Source organism: Macaca thibetana, chromosome 11 (genome assembly GCF_024542745.1).
Source record: "Macaca thibetana thibetana isolate TM-01 chromosome 11, ASM2454274v1, whole genome shotgun sequence".
NCBI classification, from domain to species: domain Eukaryota; kingdom Metazoa; phylum Chordata; class Mammalia; order Primates; family Cercopithecidae; genus Macaca; species Macaca thibetana.
The window spans coordinates 8,769,754-8,785,587 of record NC_065588.1 but is presented as its reverse complement, the minus strand read 5'-3'; the positions used below and the strand labels follow the sequence as shown (position 1 = coordinate 8,785,587).

Below are 15,834 nucleotides of genomic sequence, written 5' to 3'. Positions count from 1 at the left end.
GGAAGCTACAAAGGAAGAGCAAATAAATTTAATATACACAGAAAAAAAAGCATAGATATAACGAAACTGTAAACAGGAACTGAGAAAACCAATAAGAACCAAAGGCTAGTTCTTTGAAAAGTTCCATAAAATCAATAAGCCAGGCTAATTAATTAAAAAATAAAAATAAATTAAAAAGAGGGATGAGACAAATTAATAATGTTAGAAATGAAAGAGCATGGCCGGGCGCGGTGGCTCATGCCTGTAATCCCAGCACTTTGGAAGGAAGAGGCTGGTGGATCGCCTAAACTCAGGAGTTGGAGACCAGCCTTGACAATAGGGTGAAAACCCTGTCCCTAGCTCTGGCTGAGCGGTGGCTCACGCTTGTAATCCCAGCACTTCGGGAGTCCGCGGCGGGCGGATCACGAGGTCAGAAGATCGAGGCCATCTTGGCTAACATGGTGAAACTCCGTCTCTACTAAAAATATTTAAAAAATTGGCCGGGCGTGGTGGCGGGTGCTGTAGTCTCAGCTACTTGGGAGGCTGAGGCAGGAGAAGGGCGTGAACCCGGGAGGCGGAACTTGCAGTGTGCCCAGATGGCGCCACTGCACTCCAGCCTGGGAGACAGAGGGAGACTGCGCTCCAAAACAAAACAAAAGAAAACCGGGTCTCGAAAAAAGAAAATAGCTTGGTGGAGGTGTCACGCGCGTGTGGTGGGGAGGCGGAGGTGGGAGAATCGCTTGAGCCTGGGAGGCCGAGGTTGCAGAGAGCCGAGATCGGGCTACTGCACTCCACCTTGGGTGACAGAGTGAGACTCCGCCTCCAAAAAAGAAAGTAAGAAAGAATGATGAAAGACTGCCGGGCTCGTTGGCGCACACCTGTAATGTAATCCCAGCACTATGGGAGGGCAAGGTGGGTGGATCAGCGGATCAGCCGAGGTCAGGAGTTCGAGACCAGCCTAGCCAACATGGTGAAACCCAGTCTCTACTAAAAACACAAAAATTAGTCCGGGCGCGGTGGCTCACGCCTGTAATCCCAGCACTTTGGAAGACCGAGGTGGGCGGATCACAACGTCAAGAGTTTCAGACCAGCCTGGCCAATATGGTGAAACCCTGTCTCTACTAAAAATACAAAAATTAGCCAGGCGTGGTGGTGGGCACCAGCTACTCGGGAGACTGAGGCAGGAGAATCGCTTGAACCTGGGAGGCGGAGCTTGCAGAGAGCTGGGATTGCCCCACTGCACTCCAGCATGGGAGACAGAGTGAGACTCCATCTGAAAAAAGAAAAAATAAATAAATAATAAAAAAAATTAGCCAGGCATGGTGGTGCACACCTGTAGTCCCAGCTACTTGGGAAGCTGAGGCTGAGATTTGGCCACTGCACTCCAGCCTGGGCAACAGAGCGAGATTCCATCTTAAAAAAAAAAAAAAAAAAAAAGAAAAGAAATGAAAGAGCAGGCATCACTACAAATCCTATGGATGTTAAAATATCTGTCATAGATGTAAAAATCCTCAAAATATTAGCAAACTAAATGTAACAATTTAATAAAAAGAATTATATACTGCAACCAAGGCAGGCTCAATATCTGAAAAATCGATTAATGCAATCCATTGCATCAACAGACTAAAGAAGAAATATCACATGATCATACCAATAGATGCTGAAAGAGCCATTTGACAAAATCCAACAGCCATTGATGATCAAACAAAACCAACAACAACAAAAAAAACTCTTGGCATTTTTAAATGAAATATGGGATAAAAATAAAAACTCTCCGAAGACTGAAAATAAAGAGGAACTTCCTCAACTGCATTAAGAACATCTACAAAGAAACTACAGCTAACATCCTGTTGGTGAGAAACTTGAAGCTTTCCCACTAAGACAAAGGACAAGACAAGCATGTCTTCTCTTACCACTTTTCAATACTAGCTAATGCAACAAGACATGAAAAGGAAATAAAATGTGTACAGATTGAGAAGGAAAAAATAAACTGTCCTTGTTCGCAGATGATGATTGCCTATATAAAAAGTCTAAGAGAATTAAAAAAAAAAAAAAACTCCTGAAACTAATAAGCAATTCTAGCACAATTGCAGGATAAAAGGTTTACATACAAAAATTAATTGCTTTCTTATCAGGGATGAGCAAGTGTAATTTGAAATAAAAAAACACAGGCTGGGTGTGGTTGCTCACACCTGTAATCCCACCACTTTGGGAGGCCGAGGCAAGCAGATTGCCTGAGCTCAGGAGTTCAAGACTAGCCTAGAAAACGTGGTGAAACCCCGTCTCTACAAAACATGCAAAAAAATTAGCCGGGTATGGTGACGTGCACCTGTAGTCCCAGCTACTTGGGAGACCAAGGCGAGAGAATCACTTGAACCCAGGAGACTTGAACCTGGAAGGTTGCAGTGAGCCACTGCCCTCCAGCCTGGGCAACAGGGTAAGACTCTGTCTCAAAAAAAAAAAAAAAAGTGCTGGAACAACTGGACATTTACATGGGAAAAAAAAATCTAGACAATAGACACAGACCTTACACACTTCACAAAAATTTACTCACAATGGATCACAGACCTATATGCAAAATGCAAAAGATACCACTCCTATGAGATAACATAGGAGTAAATTTAGGCCGGGCGTGGTGGCTCACGCCTGTAATCCCAACATTTTGGGAGGCTGAGGCGGGTGGATCACTGGAGCTCAAGAGTTCGAGACCAGCCTGGCCAACATACTAAAAATACAAAAATCAGCTGGGTGGAGTGGCATGTGTCTGTAGTCCCAGTTACTCAGGAGGCTGAGGCAGGAGAATGGCTTGAAACGGGAGGCAGAGGTTGCAGTGAGCAGAAATGGTACCACTGCACTCCAGCCTGGGTGGCAGAGCAAGAGTCCATCTTAAAAAAAAAAAAAAAAAAAAAGGAGGCCGGGCGCAGTGCCCCACGTCTGTAATCCCAGCACTTTGGGAGGCCGAGGCGGGCAGATCACGAGGTCAGGATATCAAGACCATCCTGGCTAACACGGTGAAACCCTAGGAGTGGTGGCGGGCGCCTGTAGTCCCAGCTACTTGGGAGGCTGAGGCAGGAGAATGGTGTGAACCTGGGAGGCAGAGCTTGCAGTGAGCCAAGATCACGCCATTGCACCCCAGCCTGGGCAATAGAGTGAGACTCTGTCTCAAAAAAAAAAAAAAAAGGAGAAAATTTAGATGACCTTCAGTATGGCAGTAACTTTTCAGATACAACACCAAAGGCATAATCCTTTGAAATAACTTGGAAATAATTGAGAACTCCCATTGATAATTTGACTTTATCAAAACTACAAACATCGGTGGAGCACAGTGGCTCACGCCTGTAATCCCAGCACTTTGGGAGGCTGGGGGGGGGGCGGTGGATCACTTGAGGTCAGGAGTTTGAGACCAACCTGGCCAACATGGTGAAACTTCGCCTCTACCAAAAATACAAAAATTAGCCGGGTGTGGTGGCAGGCACCTTTAAGTTCAACTACTCCGGAGGCTGAGGCAGGACAATTGCTTGAACCTGGGAGGCGGAGGTAGCAGTGAGCCGAGATCGTGTCACTGCACTCTAGCCTGGGAGGCAGGAGCGAGACCCTGTCTCAAACAAACAAACAAAAAAACAAAATTACAAGCATCCACTTTGCTAAAGAGAATGTCAAGAGAATGAGAAGACAAGCCAGACTGGGAACAAATATTTGCAAAAGACACTTCTGGAAAAGGCATATTATTCAAAATAATACAACTCTTAAAAAAAATTTAACCTAAATTTTTAAAATGGGCAAAATATCTGAACAGAAACCACGTCAAAGATATACAGATGGCAAATGGGCATATGGAAAGGTGCTGCACATTATGTTTTATATGTTATAAACACATTATTATATGTTATTGGGGGCATAACAATTAAAACATAAGACACCACTATGCCCCTGTGAGATTGGCCAAAATTCAGAACACAGACACCATCAAATGCTGGGGAGGCTGTGAAGCAACAGAAACTCTCATTCATTGCTGGTAGAACATAAAATGGGACAGCCACTTTGGAAGACAGATTGGTGGTTTCTTACAAAACTAAGCATGCTCTTACCATGTGATCCAGCAATCATACTCCTTGGTATTCATTCATAGGAGATGAAACTTATTGCCACACAAAAACCTGCACATGAATGTTTATAGCAGCTTTATTCATAATTGCCAAAACTTGTGGGCAATCAAGACGTCCTTCAGTAGATGAAAGAATAAATGAACTGTGGTATATTCAGACAATGGGATATTAATCAGCAATAAAAAGAAATGATCAGGCCTCCAAAAGACATGGAGGAACCTTAAGAGCATATTACTAAATGAAAGAAGTCAATCTGAAAAGTCCATATACTGTATGATTCTAACTATATGACATTCTGGAAAAAAACAAAACTACGGAGATGTTAAAAAAGATCAGTAGCTGCTTGCCGGGCTTACCTATAATCCCAGCACTTTGGGAGGCTGAGGCGGGCAGATCAGCTGAGGTCGGGAGTTCAACGTCAGCCTGACCAACATGGAGAAACCTCGTTTCTACTGAAAATACCAAATTAGCTGGGCGTGGTGGTGGACTCTGAGTGATGATGTGTCAATGTAGGTTCATCAGTTTTAACAAATGTACCACTCTGGGTCAGTGATGTTGGTGCTAGAGGAGGAAATGCATGTTAAGGCGAGGAATACATGGGAACTCTAACCTGCCTTTCAACTTTGCTGTGAACCTAAAACTTCTTTAGAAAATCAAGTCTATGTAAAAAGAAAAACGGGTTTAAGATGTGGCATGTTTTGCCATGTTGCCCAGGCTGACTCAGCCTCCCAAAGTGCTAGGATTACAGGCACCACGCCTTGTCTTTCTCCACCATCTTTGATTTGTTTGTTTGTTTTTGAGACGGAGTTTTGCTCTTATTGCCCAGGCTGGAGTGCAATGGTGAGATCTCGGCTCACCCCAACCTTCGCCTCCCGGATTCAAGCGATTCTCCAGCAGGCATGCTCCACCACGCCCCGCTAATTTTGTATTTTTAGTAGAGAAGGGGTTTCACCTCATGTTGGTTAGGCTAGTGTCCAACTCCTGACCTCAGGTGATCCGTCCACCTCGGCCTCCCAAAGTGTTGGGATTACAGGCGTGAGCCACCGTGCCCGGCCTTTCTCCACCATCTGAAGCAGTTAGTATTACTGATGGAAATGGGTTTGACCATTTGTTTCTTTATATTTGGGTGAAATAAAAAAATAATCACTTGTTGCTCTTTCCCACGAAATTCTTGACTCCTTGACTGATTCATCTTTTAAAAATATCAGTACTCAACGCAGTGCCTGGCATTGAGAAGGAAACCGACTATAAATGAAGTACAGGTCTTAGTCATCAGGAGCCTTTCATCCTGTCAGGCATAGTTCAATATTCTTGCTACAAGAACTATATTAGCAATCAACTAAAGTGTAAACCCCTTGGAAAGAAAAGCAACTCGATGGCAAGGCTCTGGAGGTTATTTGTTGCCCTCTTGTGTCCCGTTTTAGGAACTACAGACTCTTCCCTCCACTTTCAAGAATTCTGATTCCTTGTATGTGTTTTTTAATTTACGTATTCTAAGAAATACATTTGTTTCTCTACAACCTCACACAGAACACTTTTGACACCAGATGTGCGAGTTTTTTTTCCCCACCCTGACCAGATTCTCCAACACCAGCTGGGTGTCCTACAATCCAACTCAATACTGACATTATCTACCTGCAGTCATGTCAGATCCCACAAGCTCAGAGCTCAGTCCCATAAGACTGCTCCCACCCAGATGCCAATTGAAAGTCCCGGTACTTCTGACTGACCAGCTATAAATTTGGGGGTTCCCAAGACCTCCTCCTTGCGTTCCATCATTTGCTAGAATGGCTCACGGAATTCAGGAAAACGTATTACTTACCAGTTGATTATGGAAGATGAACAGCCGGATAAAGAGGTCTGGAAGAGTCCTGAGCACAGGGTCTTCGGTCCCGGAGTTGGCGTGCACCACCCTCCTAGCAGTTGGAAGCAGCCCACGAATCCATAAACCCGGAAGCTCATCAAGACCCACTGTTCATGAGTTTTTATAGAGCTTTATTTCCAGCCCCCTCTCCCGCCTGCTTCCTGAAGGTCAGTGGGTGGGGCTGATAGTTCCACTCCTCTTATCCCTTGGTCTTTACCTGAGCAGTTTCATCCGGAACAGGAGCCACGCCTTACGTCATGTATTAACGTAGCACAAGTTCAGGTGTGACTGATGTTATGCAAGATCAGGGGCTTGTTGTGAATAACAAAAGACACTCTTATCACTCAGGAAATTCCAAGGATTTTAAGGTTTCTGTGACAGGAACCAGGCCCAAAGACCAAATGTATTTTTTATTATACCACACTTATTCTATAAATATATATATTTGTACAATTGCTTGTTTACATTGGCAGCAACCCTCAAAGCACTGGTATATGAAGACCAGACCTGCCAGACGCAGTGGCTCATGTCTGTAATCCTAGTACTTTGGGAGGCCGAGGAGGGTGGGTCGCTTGAGCTCAGGAGTTTGAGACCAGCCTAAGAATGGTGTCCATATGCTATGGTGAAACCCCATCTCTACAAAAATTAGCTGGGTGTGGTGGTGTCGACCTATAGTCCCAGCTACTCGGGAGGCTGAGGTGGGAGGATCGTTTGAGCCCAAGATTGTGCCACTGCACTGCAGCCTGGGTGACAAAGTGAGATCCTGTCTCAAAAAAAAAAAAAAAAAAAAAAAAAGACCAGACCTAAAGAACAGCAGCTCTGACCCAAGGGGCTTGTAATACATAATGCTTCGTCGTAAGTTTGTTTCCTTTAGATGGGTCTTTTAGATCTAGCACACACAACTTTTTAGAAGACCATTCCATAATAGATGCAGGTCAAGGTCACACATTAAAATCTGCCCTAATTGTCATTTTGCTGGGAATGAGAGTCCCTGACTGTCTTGGGAAGATCTCTAGCGACGCTTTTCATCTTAACTGAATGAGGCAGTGCCCTCTGCAGTCCAATAACTTCAATGCCTGAACCCGGACAGTATAGCGGTGTTACAGGAAAGGGGTCCCGATCCAAACCCCCAGAGAGGGTTCCTGGATCTTGCACAAGAAAGAATTCAGGGCGAGTCCACAGTGCAAAGCAAAAGCAAATTTATTAAGAAAGTAAAGGAATAAAAGAATGGCTACTCCAAAGACAGAGCAGCCCCGAGGGTGACTGGTTGCCCAATTTTATGGTTATTTCTTGATGCTATGCTAATAAGGGGTGGCTTATCTATGCCTCCCCTTTTTTGACCATATAGGGTAACTTCCTGATGTCACTATGGCATTCGTAAACTGTCATGGCATTGGTGTGAGTATAGCAGTGAGGAGGACCAGAGGTCACTCTCGTGTCCATTTTGGTTTTGGTAGGTTTTGGCTGGCTTCTTTACTGCAACCTGTTTTATCAGCAAGGTCTTTATGACCTGTATTTTGTGCTGACCTCCTGTCTCATCCTGTGACTTACAATGCCTTAACCCTCTGGGAATGTAGACCAGTAGGTTTCAACCTCATTTATCCCGCTGCTATTCACGATGGAGTTGCTCTGGTTCACATGCCTCTGACAGCAGGATGACTCGCAGGCTCCGCTCAGGCCTCACCTCATCTTTCACTAGTTGCTGTGAGAAGAAATATTTTTCTTGGTTTTTAAATATGAAAACAAGATCTTGTTGTTCGTGGTCTAAAGGAGAATACAGAGTAGACATGAGGCCGTGCATCACTTGGACTGTGTGAAGAAGGCATGAATTTGCTCTGCTACCACTTGTCCAATAAGCTGCTCGAGTTCTTGGATGGAATCATTACTCAGCTCCTGGATACTTGGAAACTTCTGTAGCAAAAGGAAGCCTTTAACTTTTCCAAATCCTGGAATCTGCTGCACATTTCAAAGAAGGAATGGGTCGGGTGCAGTGGCTCATGCCTGTAATCCCAGCACTTTAGGAGGCCCAGGCAGGCGGATTACTTGAGGTCAGGAGTTCAAGACCAACCTGGCCAAAATGGTGAAACCTCGTCTCTACTAAAAATACAAAAATTAGTCAGGCGTGGTGGTGGCGGGTGCCTGTAATCCCAGCTACTCAGGAGGCTGAGGCAGGAGAATCACTTGAACTTGGAGGTGGAGGTTGCAGTAAGCCAAGATCATGCCACCACTGCACTCCAGCCTGGATGACAAAGTAAGACTGTCTCCAAACAAAAACAAAAACAAAGAATAAATGGCTCAGAAAACAGAGCCCCTTTCTTCATGAGAAAGGATTTTTCTAGAGCTCTTTGGTTTGCTCTTCAAAGCATCCTGTGAGGCAGGATGCTTCCATCTGGCTGGCCATCCCAAGGTCAAGCACAGTGAACTTCTGTATGGCTGGAAAGTATTGTTCACTCATATGAGCTTTTTCAACTACTACAACCCCTTGAAGATTACTGGAATTCCTAACCTGACCAAGCCTCTTTATGTAGCTATTTTCTGGCTACTAAATCAGCTTCAGTGACATAAAGAATGAAGAATCTGCTACATAGGTAAAAATCTGATGTCAGACCATCCTGAAAAATGAGCTTAATTTTCCTTTGCATCCCCTGCACCAGCTGGAATCCATGCTGTTTCTCAGTGACCACAATGAGGGAAATGCAAGACAGAGCTTGAACGGTCTCTCCTGCACACAGCCCTGCATTCCAGAAGCTAGGGCCTCTGGCAGGATCTCATCTGCAGAGTATTCTTTCAAAGACTGAAATTATTTGCCAATGTCTTAGAAAGAAGAAAGACTGCCGGGCGCAGTGGCTCATGCCTGTAATCCCAGCACTTTGGGAGGCCAAGACAGGCCGATCGCCTGAGGTCGGGAGTTCGAGACCAGCCTGACCAACATAGAGAAACCCCATGTCTATTACAAATACAAAATTAGCAGAGTGTGGTGGTGCATGCCTGTAATCCTAGCTACTTGGGAGGCTGAGGCAGGAGAATCGCTTGAACCCGGGAGGCGGAGGATGCGGTGAGCCAATATCTCACCATTGCACTGCAGCCTGGACAACAAGAGTGAGACTCAGTCTCAAAAAAAAGAAAAGAAAAAAAGAAAGACCGGCTGGGCGTGGTGGCTCATGCTTGTAATCCTAGCACTTTGGGAGGCCAAGGTTCGAGGACCACTTGAGTCCAAGAGATGGAGACCAGCCTGGGTGACATAGCGGGACCCTGTCTCTATTTTTAAATTTAAAAAATATATATTTAATTAAAAAACAGAAAAATAAGAAAGACTTCTGAGCTTTTGAAGAACTGCAAGTAATTCAGTATGGCTAAAAAACAAGGGAGAAGGCTGGGCGTGTGAGCATGGTGGTTTACACCTGTAATCCCAGCACTTTGGGAGGCTAAGATGAGCTGATTGTTGAGTCCAAGAGTTTGAGACCAGCCTGGGAAACATGGCAAGACCCTGTCTCTACAAAAATAAATAAATAAATAGATAAATAAATAAATGAATAAAATAAATTAGCCAGGCATGGTGGTGCATGCCTGTAGTTCCAGTTACTTGGGAAGCTGAGGTGGGAGTATCACCTGAGCCCAGGAGGTGGAGGCTCCAGTGAGCTGAGATCATGCCACTGAACTCCAGCTTCGGTAACAGAGCGAGACCCTGTCTCAAAAAAAGAAAAAAAAAAAAAAAGGCAAAGGTTCTGGGGTGGGTGGGTTGGAGCACTGATGACACAACATAAAAATATTATGAATAGCTGTGTATGTCATGCTAAGGAGTTTCATCCATATCCTAAGAATAATGAAGAGTGTTTATAGTTTTTAAACCAGGGAATGACTTAATCAGATTAGTGCTAAAGAGATTACTCTGGCTGCTTTGTATCATAAAGATGGGGAAGCTTGGATGGGAACTGGGGGGTCACTTAGGACTCTGTTAGAGTAATGACTGAACAGAGCTGAAGCCGTGTGGAAAGAATAGAAGATGGATGGATTTGAAAGATATTAAGGAGGTAGACTCAGTGGGATTCTAATGATAAAGGGTGTGGTGTGTGATAAAGGGTGTGGTGTGTGTGCTGGGACTCAAGTTAGGCAAAGAGAGAAATTGAGGAAAATGAGGATGATTCACACATATTTCAACTGTGTGACTTAGTAGATCATGGCACCAGTCTAGCTGAGGGCGGGGGTGCACTGTGCAGGAAGATGACAATTCTGTCCCAGACGTGTTGAGCTGTTAGGGATTTAGCTAGATCAACATTTATCCACACATTTTTCTTGAGCTTTTCCTGTACTACAGGTGGTGGAAAATGAAAAACTACATATCCAAGACTCTCCTACAGCTAGAGTTTGAATGTGATTTAGGTTCCAGCGACTGTATATGCTAGAATGAGACTTGAATTAAAAACCAAGCTCAGTGAGAAGAACAGCAAGGAGTGAGCATCCAATTTCTTAGTGTGGACAATAGCACAGCCAGGGTGGTTCTCATGCCCAAGTGGTGACATTCTAATATTGGAAGATGGCCCCTAGATGGTGGGAGAAGCAATAGAGTCCCTTGGTAGTCATTCCTGGGGGCTCAGACTAGAGTGTTTCTTTAGCTTTTCCCCTTTCTGAGTGGACTTTCTGTAATTAAAGCCTGTCTGACTCAAGGTGTCTATGGGATGTTCAAACAATGATGTGCTATTGCATATTCAGACTTAGAGTTGAGGACATAGATATGTGAAAATAAGTACAATGTAAAAGCTGCTGAGCTGCGTGTGGTCGCTCACACCTGTAATCCCAGCCCTTTGGGAAGCCGAGGCAGGTGGATCACCTGAGGTCAGGATTTCAAGACCAGCCTGGCCAACATGGTGAAGCCCCATCTCTACTAAAAGTACAAAGATTAGTCAGGCGTGGTGGTACACACCCTTAGTGCTGGCTACTCAGGAGGCTGAGGCAGGTGAATCACTTGAACCCAGGAGGCAGAGGTTGCAGTGAGCTGAGATTATGCCACTGCACTCCAGCCTGGGCAACAGAGCAAGACTCTGTCTCAAAACAAAACAAAAAAACAAGCTGTTGGGGGCCGAGCACAGTGGCCCACTCCTGTAATCCTAGTACTTTGGGAGGCCAAGGCTGGGGGATCACTCAAGCTCAGGATTTCAAGACCAGCCCAGGCAACATGGTAAAAACCTGTCTCTACAAAAAAATACAAAAAATTAGCCGAGTGTGGTGGTATATGCTCATAGTCCCAGCTACTGGGAGAGCTGAGGTGGGAGGATCGCTTGAGCCTAGGAAGTCATGCTACTGCACTCCAGCCTGGGTGACAACATGAGACTCTGTCTCAAAAAGAAAAGCTGTTGGAACCCCTCAAAACATTTAAACCTTGACAGAGATGAGACTGATCTGAGTCACATATGGCTATAACATGTTTCTCAGATTATAGATTAACTCGTTTTCTCATTTTTCTTGTCCCGTACAATGACTAGAGAAAATTAAACGACGTCAGGGACAAAAACCTCCTGCCTTCTTAATTAATGACCTTTGTTACAGATTAACTTTTTCTTTGTTGTTCTGCCTTGCTTAGACCAGACGACAGAAAATCCATGACTATTACACTTCTGTAAAAAAAAAAAAAGAAAAAGAAAAACAAGAAAACAAGTATATGTACTCTCCCAAAAAGAAACACTTTTATAACCATTCAGTTTGCTATAACTATGTGCCAACCTTGTCTAAAAAGAGTTGTAATCCTGCTCAAAGTTCCTCTGTCTATATAAATAAACCCTTAACTTCCTGACTTCACAAAGCTGACTTTCTTCTTTTGGAGTTGATATTTCCAGGTGTGCCATCTTCACACTTTGCACTGGAATAAACTGTTTTGAAATTAGATCCTGACCCTTTTGATTATTTTAGGTGACAGAGTTTAGACTGAAGTATAGATCTGGGAGAATAAACCAATAGATGGTAAATGAAGAATTGGGAGTGGATTGAGGAGAGGGAGAAAGTACAGTAAAAAGAGAGGTGGCCAGGCCAGAACCTTGAAAACCAGCACTTAAGAGTAAACAGAAGAAGAAGAAGAAAAAAAAAATGTAAAAGAACACTAGAGAGGTGTTAAGAGGAAAACAAACATCTGTGATATCATAGATGTCAAGAGGAGGGGACATTTCAAAAGTAGGGACTGGTCAGCAGTGACTAATGTTTCAGAAAATAAGAATGTAAGACTGAAATGTGTCTGTATTATTCAGCAACAAAGAGGTTCTTGTGTGACAGCTTTTCTTAGAACTGTGAGAAAAGGGCCAGATGCGGTGGTTCACGCCTGTAATCCCAACATTTTGGGAGGCCGAGGTGGGTGGATCACCTGAGGTCAGGAGTTCGAAACCAGCCGGGCCAACATGGTGAAATCCTGTCTCTACTAAAATACAAAAATTAGCTGGGTGTGGTGACAGGCACCTGTAATCCCAGCTACTCGGGAGGTTGAGGCAGGAGAATTGCTTGAACCCATGAGGTGGAGGTTGCAGTGAGCCAAAATTGTGCTATTGCACTCTAGCCTGGGCGACAGAGCGAGATTCCCTCTCAAAAATAAATAAATGAAAGAAAGGAAGAAAGGAAGAAAGGAAGAAAGAAAGAAAGAAAGAAAGAAAGAAAGAAAGAAAGAAAGAAAGAAAGAAAGAAAGAAAGAGAATTGCAACAAGAGGCTGGACGCAGTGGCTCATGACTGTAATCTTAGTACTTTGAAAGGCTGAGGTGGGCAGATCACTTGAGGTCAGGAGTTCAAGACCAGCCTGGCCAACATGGTGAAACCCCATCTCTACCAAAAATACAAAAATTAGTTGGGCATGGTGTCACATGCTTCTAATCTCAGCTACTTGGGAGGCTCAGGCAGGAGAATCGCTTGAATCTGAGAGGCAGAGGTTGCAGTGAGCTGAGATAGCACCACTGCACGCCAGCCTAGGCAACGGGGCGAGATGCTGGCCCCTGGTGCCCTAAAAAAGGAAAAAAAAAAGAAAAAGGAAAAAAAAGAACTGTGAGAAGAGGTGAGTTAGGCTTCAGGGAAAGGGCAAAATGTAAATGTTGACTATTTGACACTTAACTCTGTTGAAACGATGAGGCGTAACTTCAGAGATGCTGTGGAGGACTAAAGATGACTGCAGGTTTGTTTTTTGCCACTCTTCCCAGGAAAAGGTAGAGTTCATTTCTCTTTCCCTTAAATTGGAACTGACCCTGTGGCTTATTTGAACAAACAGAACATGGTGGGAACTTCTAAGACTGAGCCTTAGGAGATGTGATGTTTCTTCACGTGCTCTCTCAACCCATGATTGTGCTGTCAGAAGACCAAGTGAGGCCGGGTGCAGTGGCTCACGCCTGTAAACCCAGCACTTTGGGAGGCTGAAGCGGGCGGATCACCTGAGGTCAGAAGTTCGAGACTAGCCTGGCCATCATGGTGAAACCCCGTCTACTGAAAAATACAAACATTAGTCAGGCATGGTGGCACGCACCTGTAGTCCCAGCTACTCGGGATGCTGAGGTAGAAGAATTGCTTGAACCTGGGAAGCAGAGGTTTCTGTGAGCCAAGATCGTACCACTACACTCCAGCCTGAGTGACAGAGCAAAACTCCATCTCGAAAAAAAAAAAAAAAAAACAAAGAAGCTCAAGTGAGTTGGTGGGGATACTACATGGAAGATAACTGAGACTTCTGCCAACAACCCTATTTGGGATTCCCACTGGCAGCTAGCAGCAACTAGCCATTCAGCCATCCCTGCAGCCCAGCTAACACTATGTAAAGCAGAATTACTACCTGATCAACAGACAGAATCAAGAAAATAATCATTATTGTTGTTTTTAGTCACTAAATTTTGGTGTAGTTTGTTAAATAGCATCATTCAGGGAGTTGAGGAGAATGCTCTTCAAATGGAAAGGTATCAGTGATTCACGAAAACTTGTCAGTAAGGAGTATTTGAAAGGCCAGCTGTCACTGCTCTCAGTACAGCTCTGACTGTCACTGTATTAGGCTGTTGTTGCATTACTCTGAAGAAATACCTGGTCAGAGGCCAGGTATGGTGGCTCAGGCCTGTAATCCCGGCACTTTGGGAGGCCAAGGCAGGTGGATCACCTGAAGTCAGGAGTTCGAGACTAGCCTGGCTAACATGGTGAAACCCTGTCCCTACTAAAAATACAAAAATTAGTTAGCTGGGTATAGTGGTGGGCGGCCTGTAATCCCAGATACTCAGGAGGCTGAGGCACGAAAATTGCTTGAACCTGGGAGGTGGAGGTTGCAGTTAGCCAAGATGGCACCACTGTACTCCAAGACTAGGTAATTTATAAACAAGAGAGGTTTAATTGGCTTATGATTCCACAGGCTATATAGGAAGCAAAGTGGCATCTGCTTCTGGGGAGACCTCAGGAAGCTTTTACTCATGATGGAAGGCAAAGCAGGAGCAGGCCATTCACATGGTGAAAGCAGGAGCACGGGGAGGCAGGGAGGTAGCACACACCTCTAAATGACCAGATCTCATGAGAACTGATATGATTTGGCTATGTCCCCACCCAAATCTCACCTTCAACTGCATCTTCTAGGATTCCCATGTGTCATAGGAGGTACTCAGGGGGACGTAATTATATCAGGGTGGGGGGTCATCTTTCCCATGCTATTCTCGTGGTAGTGAATAAGTCTCATGAGATCTGATGGGTTGTTTATCAGGGGTTTCTGCTTTTGCTTCTTCCTCATTTTCTCTTGCTGCTGCCATGTAAGAAGTGCCTTTCTCCTCCCACCATGATTCTAAGGCCTCCCCAGCCATGTGAAACTGTAAGTTCAATTAAACCTCTTTTTCTTCCCAGTCTTGGATACGTCTTTATCAACAGCATGAAAATGGACTAATACAGTAAATTGGTACCAATAGAGTGGGGTATTGCTGAAAAGATACCCGAAAATGTGAAAGCGACTTTGGAACTGGTAACAGGCAGATATTAGAACAGTTTGAAGGGTTCAGAAGAAGACAGAAAAATGTGGTGTTGCGGGAAGTCAGGGACCCCGAATGGAGGGACCAGCTGAAGCCGCGGCAGAAGAACATAAATTGTGAAGATTTCATGAACATTTATTAGTTCCCCAAATTAATACTTTTATAATTTCTTATGCCTGTATTTTCTGCAATCTCTGAACATAAATTGTGAAGATTTTATGGACACTTATCACTTCCCCAATCAATACCCTTGTGATTTCCTATGCCTGTCTTTAATCTCTTAATCCCATCATCTTCTTCCTAAGCTGAGGAGGATGAATGTCGCCTCAGGACCCTGTGATTGTGTCAGCTGCACAAATTGTTTGTAGAGCATGTGTGTTTGAACAATATGAAATCTGGGCATCTTGAAAAAAGAATAGGATAACAGCGATGTTCAGGGAACAAGGGAAGTAACTTTGAACTGGCCGCTGGTGAGCCAGACGGAACAGAGCTATATTTCTCCTCTTTCAAAAGCAAATAGGAGAAATATCGCTGAATTCTCTTTCTCAGCAAGGAACATCCCTGAGAAAGAGAATGCGCCCTGAAGGTAAGTTTATAGACGGCCCCTTTAAGGCTTGCCGCCTTTTACAGTGGAAGCCGAAGGGATGAAATAAGCCCCAGTCTCCTGTAGCACTCCCAGGCTTATTAGGATGAGGAAAATTCCCGCCTAATAAATTTTGGTCAGACAGGTCATCTGCCCTCAAACTCTGTTTCCTGATAAGATGTTATCAACGACAATGCGTGCCTGAAACTTCATGAGCAATTTTAATTTCGCCTCATCCGATGGTCCTGTGATCTTGCCCTGCCTCCATTTGCCTTGTGATATTTTATTACCTTGTGAAGTATGTGATCTCTGTGACCCACACCCTATTCGTGCACTCCCTCCACTCCCTCCCC

General features: G+C 44.4%; 1 pseudogene; it reads right to left on the bottom strand.

The window, feature by feature from the left end:
- Positions 1-7,749: 7,749 nt before the first annotated feature.
- On the bottom strand, positions 7,750-14,524 carry LOC126930492 (Fanconi anemia core complex-associated protein 24-like; annotated as a pseudogene).
- Between the last annotated feature and the right edge of the window lie 1,310 nt (positions 14,525-15,834).